This window comes from Periophthalmus magnuspinnatus, chromosome 4, assembly GCF_009829125.3.
Source record: "Periophthalmus magnuspinnatus isolate fPerMag1 chromosome 4, fPerMag1.2.pri, whole genome shotgun sequence".
Lineage (NCBI taxonomy): Eukaryota > Metazoa > Chordata > Actinopteri > Gobiiformes > Gobiidae > Periophthalmus > Periophthalmus magnuspinnatus.
In genome coordinates, this window is record NC_047129.1 from 2,715,220 (window position 1) to 2,725,023 (window position 9,804).

Below are 9,804 nucleotides of genomic sequence, written 5' to 3' on the forward strand. Positions count from 1 at the left end.
GGTTTGATCACATGACTTGAGAGCAACTGTCACCAAATGCAACTGTTGGATGCTGTAAAAATCCAGATTGTTTCTACAAGTAAGATATCAATAACAGTTTTATTTATCTTGTAATTATACAATTACAGATATTTTTATAAAATCCTTGCTCAAAAATGCTTGAAAAATATGCATTCTTATTGTGAAGGGGGTTCTCCTCTCCACAGACCTGACATGTAACTTGGCCTGCTGGTGTTACCTACTTGTCTTAATGGAGATAGAAAATAACTGTAAAACATACTAGGCAAAGCAATAACATCTTCATGGCGATCTGCAGACAGTGGATGATCCATTAGTTACATAGTGCACCTTTAGTCATCAACTGGCTAATAAAAAATGCTCAGTTTATAATGCACTAACTGTGTGTGTAGCTGACCAAACTGGCAGCAGTGACTATCTGGATATAGAATTGTATGTAATTTACAGATTTCTCACTGCTCATCAGAGACCTCATAGGCTGAAGCTGTGACTGGTCTGGTATGGGCATGTGTGAAAGTGAAGAACGTTCAGGCGGCACTGAAGCCATAATGAACCAATGCTTCGCCCAGGAGCATATGAGGACCAAGTACAAACAGATGAGTGCATAGGAAAGAGCAATGTTTTGTTTCTCTATTCAATAACACCTAAAATGTTGTCAATAGTTTGCTTTTGAGAATGTGGGATGTGATGGAGCATGTATTCCTGTATCAACCAATTGTATTTTAAAGATGCATACATAACTTTTGTAGTGGGGTCTGCCACCTACTCTATTGCATTGTTTTGTTGGTAGAGCGTTTGGTCTGTGTACCCTGGTGTATGAAAGTGTGTGTGTATTTAGTGGTTTCTGATGCAAAGTGCTTTGAGTGACTGGAAGATGGAAAAGCACTATATAAAAATGTGATCATTTACCATTAATGATATCCATGGAAATCAGCAAGGCAAAATTACAGGTCATCAGCCTTTGCCTTCATCATTATTCACCACTATTTTTAATCCGTCCACACTGATAGGACAGAACATAACCTAAACTCAGAACTTGTTTTGCAATAAGTAACTTCTAGTGGAGGGTCTTTTATCTGCTGGTCTATTAATTGAAATGTTACTTAATTGCTCTATTTTTATTTTTTGACTAAAGGCATAGGAGTGGGGACACCTCTCCACAGATCAGACTTGGTGCCACTTACTTGTGTCCATGGAGATAGGCAAGTTAAATGCCATACTGTGGAACACCACAGGTAAAGCAATAATATCTCCATGGAGACAAGCATCAAACCCTCCACCAGAAAAGTAACATAGCGAACCTTTAAGTCATTTCCCATACCTTGAAGTCTGTCAAAATAACTTATTGTACAGATTGACAGCAGTGCCTCTTCACTCTGCAGCCGACCTGTCCCAAACCCCCTGACCATCCATCCACTGTTCCCCCTCCATGCTTCAGAAGGCCCTGTAGTACTCGCTGGTGTTTGGATGATGGAGAATCAGCCCCTGTCTAACACATAACTCACTCGTGTAGGTGTCTGATTACATTGGGATTCAGTGTCTGCCTTGGAACATGAGATTCACATCATTTTCATAGTCAGAATTGGGCCCTGTCATCGTCCAATCAGAGCTGTCCCTCGAGCAAGCCTGAATATTAAATGTGATCGGTGAGAACAGCAAACTAACTAGTCATATGGAAGGGATCAATCTATAATTTTATATAGTGAGATTGAGAGTGGTAATTTAGTTCTGAAAAAAAGTTATGAAGGAATACTTGATGTCCATATCACTCTTTGATCACATAAAGCCAGAAATTATTGCTAGATTATGCTAGTGTAGAACTTATTTCAAGTTCTTAATTCAGACACATAGGCCAATTGTGAGATAGAATGTTGAAATGGGAACTGGACATAAGTCTCAGAAATCTCTCAAACCATAGGGTGTAAAATTTTACTTGAATCAAGATTGAGTCATTTCAAATTCTCAATGACCAGGGTGGGGATTTTAAATTAACAGGTCTACAGGCAACTCTCACTAAATGTATGTTTTAAATACATAAAATGTATTTATTTGGGATATCAAATTATTTTGTTGCATGCCACATTTACAGCCATATAGGTAAACCGTCAATGGTCACATTTTTATGTAGCACTTTTCCACCTTCAAGACAATCAAACCACCTTACGTCAAGGAACCATTCACCCAATCAAGCACACACTCATACACCAAAGTACACAAACACTGGGGGCAAGGTGGGTTAAGTGTCTTGCCCAAGGACACAACAGCATTCAGCTGTGGGAACTGGAATCTGTCAACCTGTGGGTCAGTGGATCGGACCACTCAACCAAGTATGTTTATATCGAGAGTGGGATTTGAAACTCCAACCTTCACATCTTGGACAAACATTCTACCAACTGAGCTATTGTTGCCCAAAGATATTGCACTTCATTTTTTAAATCAGATTGCCAAGTCCTAATTTGAACCAACGCCCTGGGGTACAAACTCCGTGCCTTGAGCCTCCTATTGCTACTAGTTACCCACTCATAAACAGATGCAATGAAAGAGAAGTGACTTGCCCAAGGGTAAAACAAAAAAACAATTCAGCAGCAGGGCTCAAACTTCCAACCGTTGGGTTAGTGGCAAAAGGAACAGTCGCCCCCACCACAGAAAATATATCTATATCTAATATTTGCAACACTTATTATACATGTGTTACTTAGAGGAAAATTTATGAACAAAGTACAGTAATTTGTCATTTCCATATATATTTATTATCTTGATCTTACATTTAAACCCCTATAAACTCTGTAATCAGTCCATTACAATAGACATGAAGTTTATTTAGCACTCCTTGAAGACCGCCGTATAGCGCTATGCTAACATCCGCCGTCTGTGAACATAACAAACCGGGGGAGACAGTCATGACAGCCGAGCCAAGATGACAAACCAAGAAACAAAAGAGGAGATCAGACCAGCGCGATACATCACATCACCACAGACGATAGCTCTTCTTCAACGCAAACGGCACCCCAGCCATTTTTCTGCCAGATCTGTGAATGATGTTTGGTGTCTTCCATCATAAAAGCTTATGATGGCAATCAGGGAAAAGTGGGAGAGACACGGCACACTCCAGGGAGCTCATTACCGGAGCTGTTAATGTGTTATTTGACCCCGGCCAAACTATCTCCAAAAAAGACCTCTGCCTTGTTGCTGGACGAAGTCCTCAATTTTGTTATTTAAATAAAATTACAGATAAAGGAGGTATGAAAGTAAAAATTACCACATTAACAAATCAACTTAAACAGCCATGGGCACAATTTTTTTCCCACGTATTTGAGCAAAATATGTCTTGCCCCAGTACAGATATATTATATAAGCAGCTCCTGAGGTCAAAATAAGTCAGCTGTGCACAGTCTGTATTTAATTGTAAAGCGTTTTATTTTCCGATAACTGTGCTTTAGCATGCTAGTCAGCATTACCGTGTTGGTCAAACTCCTCTCTGAGAGTTGTGGAAAGTGCTTATAAACTCATTGAGGTGAATAATTAGGATACTCAGAACGAAGTTTAAGTTTCAACCACTGCAAACCATTAAATATGAATTTATTCAGTTTTTCACGTTTTTTAGAGTGGTAAAAATCAGGTATAGCACCTATAAGTAAAAGGTACCCATTTAAAAATGTACTTAAAGGGTAAAAAAATAAAAGTATTTCAGACAGATTTTGAGATCTATTAAAACAAAATGTATGTAATTATGCTGTTTTTTGTTGAACTGAAACAACTAAATCAATTCTTTATTTGCTCAAAATGCAAAAAATAAAACCCTCAAATGTTTCAGCAGGTCTTAAAGTATAAGAAAAGATATTTTGTACCTTACAGTTAGCTTAAAGAGTAGTAGTGGAGTAGAAAGTAGAGATATCTGCTGTCAAATGTAGTAAAAGTAAACATACAAAGTATCCTGTAAAATTATAAAGTACAGATCCCTAATAAAGTACAGTACTTTTACTCTGTGCTTTGTTACTTTCCACTGCCTCTGTTTTCTTAATCTCAGATAAAAACAAGAGTTGGAGGGAGCGATAGAGCGGGTCCTGGGGATTGTCTCGATAATTCAGACAACAAAGCACTCATATAACTTCAATGGTGTACATGGGCTTGTTCTCAATAGAAGATAAAAGAAGAGAAGTTATAGCCTTCATCGGACTGAGAGCTTTGAAAATGAACACCAAACAAAAGATAAATTATGGATGTTACACAGAAAAATCTTAAATTTGATGGAGAGCTACAGATTGATGTGAGCGAGAAAATGCCATTGAACTTTGTGTGCTGACAATGATTTGAGCAACTGCAATCTGGAATATGTACTAATTAATATATGTTTGGCAATAATTTTGCCACTGAGCTGATTTGAATGATATCACTTATTTTAATGGAACAGAACCATAAAGTAACACTCAATAATGGCAGTTTAAATGGGTGTGATGTCCCGAAATATATGTTTATCCCGGGCTGAGAATTGGAAGCTCTTCCTATTGACTTATATTAGTGGGAGCTTATATCAGACTTCTTGCCCGAGGGCCCCTAAATTCCTGTCGACAGACCTTCAAACACACTAATTAAGTTGGGTAGCTCAGTTGTTCAGAGTTTTTGTCCGCTGACTTGAAGGTTGACGGTTCGAATCCTGCCGTCCATAAACATCATTGGTAGAGCAGTCGATCCACTGACGCACAGGTTGGCGGGTGCGATTCCAGCTCCTACAGATGACAGCTGTCGTTGAGTCCTTGGGCAAGACACTTAACCCACCTCACCCCCAGTGTCTGTGTACACTGGTGTATAAATGTGTGTGTGAATGGGTGAGTGGTTCTTTGATGCAAGGCAAAATTTGGCCCTCTACCAAAGTACACAGACCTAAGAGAACTTTCAAAATCAGGAAAAAAAATAATAATCTAAACTAGAGATGCTTCATATTATTTTCAATTTAGTAGATTAGTAAATTTAAGCAAGAGGGCCATAGAAAGACTCAAAAAGACTTATCACCCCAGTCATAACAAGCTGCTATCCAATCACATCAGCTCTTCAAGTCCTCCTTGCTACATATATTTCCAAGGAGAGCTATTTCTGACATAATATGGACAGAAAAAACATCAATTTATTTATACAGAAAGCCTTCCTGTTGACTTGTACCAGCAAATACAAGACAAATCATTGTTATCTTAGTAGTAGAGTTGTGTACATGAGAAAAGGTGAGAAAGCCCATGCCACGCCGTTAGCCTCATTTACATGCGGAAAAGACTGCATGTTGACAGTCCACTGCCCCGCGTGCTAACCTGTGCTTCCACTGTCTGCTGTGAGGGAGATTTAATTGAGTGGAGTTGTGTCTTCACAGAGGGACAGAGAGAGACACAGGGCCTCGCAGGCATGACATTGTTTTTGACTGGCCAAAGTGCTGAGCTCAACAGCAGTGGCGCGCTAACAAGGAGACCTCGCCCTGAAGGGAGAGGCAAGGGTGAGGGCGGCACGATCCAGACAAAGCAGTGCGTTTTTAGGGTTTAGAGGTAAATGCATGTGGAAGATAGAATGGACAAGACTTAGCTAATCAGTTTCATTTGGTTTTGAGTGTAAAGAAAAGGCTGGCATTTTAATTTCTGAGCACATCTGCATTCAAACTGCAGTAAATGTTGATATTAGGGCAGCACGATTTTGGAAAAAAGATCTAATCGTGATTTTTCTGTGTACTGTAAGTATTGCAATTAGATCTGTGATGTGTAAAATACAATTCTGTTGAGAATGTCCATTGTAACCATCTCCAGGAGCAGTAACATTTGAAGCAAGACTGAAAGACTATTACAAGAATCTCATGAATTTCAGACCATGTTTGAAGAGTCTCAACTAGTGTGGTACAGCAAGATTTTCATATAAAAATACATATTAAGATATTTTGTTCTTCGAGGAGGATATTCTGATGAAATAAATGCAGCCTCTGAGATTTGTCAAATACAAAACAGCCAAGCACATTTACAAGAACACACAATATCAGGCCACGATTACCACAAATAAGTTAGAAAATATATATATATTGTCCAGCCATATATAGTCGCTATTATATTTGGGCTCACCATCTGATCACAAAGACATAAAGCAAAATCTGCCCCACCTATTGACCCAAAAATATCCAGAGACCCTGCAGTTGATCGGGATTCTACAAAATCGCTTTCACATTGGTCATGCAAAAACCCATACTGGACGATCTTTAGTAGAAAAGATTATGCCCAACATCATCGTATATATCAACCATAAACATGTGGGAACATTAAAGTGTGGTTTGTTTTGTGTACATTTGGACTACAGAATAAAAACAATGCATTAAACACTGAAAACACTGAAGAGATTTTTGGTCATTCTGTGCCTGCAACCACTCTGACCTCACACAACACATTCATACAGGGCAAGTGAGTGAAGTGTTTTGCCCAAGGACACAACAACATTAGCCTTTTGGTTAGTGAGCTACTGCTGTTCCCAATGCATTACCAAATATGAGTTAGAATTAAATCTTTTTGTTTTTTTGTTGTTTTTTTTTACTATCAGCTATAGTGTAATATCTTGCACCTAATTTGAGCATTTTTGCAGCAGTGGCTTGGTGAGTAGAGTATGCACTTGCCAATCTGAAGGTTGGATAGTAAATTCCTGATTGGATTAGTCTGTACTGTATCTTCACCCACCTTGTCTATTATGAGTGTGGTGTGAACAGTTCTGTTTAGCTGTGCATGTGACTGAAAGGTTTTTATTCTGCACTATTCTGCTTTAATGTTAATTTTATGATGGTTATTTATGATTATTTATGTTTTGATTTGTGTGATTTTAATGTCTTCCTTATTCTGTAAAGCACTTTGAATTACCTTGTGTACAAATTGAGCTATACAAACAAACTTGCCTTGCCTTATCTACATTTGTAAGAGATTGTCTGAGAAAATTATAAGCAGTTAAAGTTAAAATAAAGTAAAACAATATTTAGGCTTTAAAATAGAATAGGACAAAATATAAGGAAGTAGAAATATAAGGACAGCGTTTGTGAAAGACTGTGAAACAAATTCATAGGTGTTTGTACTGACAAATCAAAGTAAGCCTCTGTGGAGCACAACGCTGAGCTGAGACCACCACACGCTCATGTTTTTGGAGGTCAGGGCGCGAATGGTGTGCGGGTTAAGAAATGATGACGCTGTGCGGACACTCCATTTCAAACCAACTCCTGCAGAAACTTCAGCCTTTGATATGGGGCCCTCAGACGGCTGCAATGAAAAGGACAGTTATACATATTTCAGGGCAGGAACCTAGAAAAAAAATTCCACAAAGGGACTTAGGAATAAAGACGACGCGGCACCACCCTTTGAACTCCACCCGTATCCTCCATCAGATGTGAGGAACCAGCATCGTGCACATCCAGGATCTGTCTGAGTGCTGTCTGGATGCACCTTGACCCCCATATGTGAAAACCAAGCAAAGGGTTGACCAAAAAAGCCAGAGAAGCGATGCCCATCTGCGCGCCCCCATAACAGCAGTCTCTATCACTTGCATTAAGTTGATTAAAGTAGATCGGTGGCTTGACTGACCCGAGCACTACCGCTTTTTTTTTTTTTTTGGTCACAATGCGAGATGAAAGAATGGCGTTTCCAGACCGGATCAACAAAAGCAGCAATAATAGCAGAGTGAAAGCAATCCAAAGCCTCTCTCCTCAAATGATGTCTAATTGGGACTTTCTTCTTGCGAGGATCAGTAGGATGGTTTTGGTGGCGGCAGTTCGGGCCCTAAAAGCCTCAGATGGTAGAAGTGGCTCTACTTGAAAGAAGTGACTATTACCTAAACTACAATTGTGGACGTGAGGACAAAGAAAGGAGATATAGGCGCTCGCTAAAACAGACAGTTTGAAATGAGCCTGTGTTCAGTAACATGCAAGATCTTTGTTTAAGTCATCAAACTGTAGTTAAAATGAGCCTTGAACACATTTGATCAAAGTCAGCTTTTTATTTTTTTGGCAAATGATTATTGTCATTATACATTGAGACTGTTTAGATACATTTTTAACTAAAGTTAATGTATGGTTAACTGTTATAATGCTGTTTCTTTATCACAAACAGACCTGGAGTTGTGTTTAGTTCCATTCACACACGTTTAACAAAAACCCTGCAGATTTAGGCAGAGTTCTTCTCTCAAACTGAAAACACTCAGTTCTACCTTGTGATGTCATCATGTGATAATACAGGAAGTGCTCCACTGTGTTTTAAACTCCATACACCTTCACTAGAATCATTTGAATCATTGCAGCCCTGGAATTGCCATTCTCTACAGAACTAAAGGTTAAAGGTAGTGGTTAACTTGAAAACTACCACTTCATGACATCACAAGGTGGAACATAGCATTTTGAGCTTTGGAAATGTAGACAGACTAATAATAAAGCCTTACTCAAACACAACTCTAGGTATGTTTTTTGAGGCGTAACAACATTATAACATTGCTTTTGCATAATATAAGACCTTTAAAGTTGCAGGTTTGTGGACATTGTCTTTGACCAAAACTGATAATTACATTTATAGGTCATAAGTTTGGATATTTCTTTCAAAAACAGTGAATCAACTATATAGGTCCTTGTACTCTATATGATATTGTCATCATGAAATTTTAAAACCTGTATGTAACACATTTAGAGGGCAAACTGACAAATACACATGTTGGGTTTTTTTTTGTATTTTGTTTTTTTTATAATATTAGTCTCTGAAAAGTACAGTATATATGCACTAACTATTCAACATTTCAAATTTACAAGAATAAAATTAAAAGAATTGCAAACAAAAGGAGCGGATCACACATAATTTGAAAACCAACTTCTAAAGGCTGTTGTTGCGACGCGTGTGATCAACTTCCAAAGCACTTCATTTCGATTTATCAGCTACTCAAAGTAATTTATTCCAATAATTGCCAAGCCAGATGCCATCCCGAGCTCTTAAACCATCAAACCGCACTACTAGCTTAGTCCCTCCCCTACCGCTGAGAAGTGTCAAACCTGGCACCCATTTCCTTTTCATTACACATAGCATTGAGCAAAAAGACACCCCATTCCAGACAGTGACAGTATTGTTCTAGTGAAAACAACAAAATAAACAAGAAGGAGGTGTAGGTGATCAAGGCCGCAGCGGATTTTGATAACACACGGCTAGCGTCATAGACAAATGATGGAAATTCTTAAAGGAAAATCGTTCGCCGCGTGCCAAAGCGATTCCAAATTAGCCTTCAAAAATGCAAGTAAGTAAGGGGCCGGCATAAATTAGCTTTGGGTGTCAATTGTGATCGTGCGCAACCTTGTTTTTTGTCTTTTTATTTTTATGTTGAGCGTTGAGGATGACACCAAATGAAGGTATCTTGTCTCCAGTGGTGGGTAGTACTCAGTTACATTTACATTAACAGTATTTTTTTTAAGAAATTGTACTGTTCAGAGTACTTTTCTAGCAGCATATTCCTATTTGAGTTTTTTTTTTTTCCCCTTCAGCTATCATTTAGATTTTCAAATTTTTGTGTACATCTTTTGAAAATATCAAATTTGTGCATCATTTAATGTCTTATCCTTCCATTTACTTTAGTAGCTTTTCCAAGATACTTTTTCACACTCTGGACTACTACTTTGTACTTCCACAATATTATTTTTGAAGTAACATTACTCTTACTTGAGTACAGTTTTTGGCTTCCTACCTCACCGCATCACTCTTCCAAACCAGTAAATCTCTCCTCCTTTGTGACACTAAGCAGAAGAGAATTGGTTGGTGA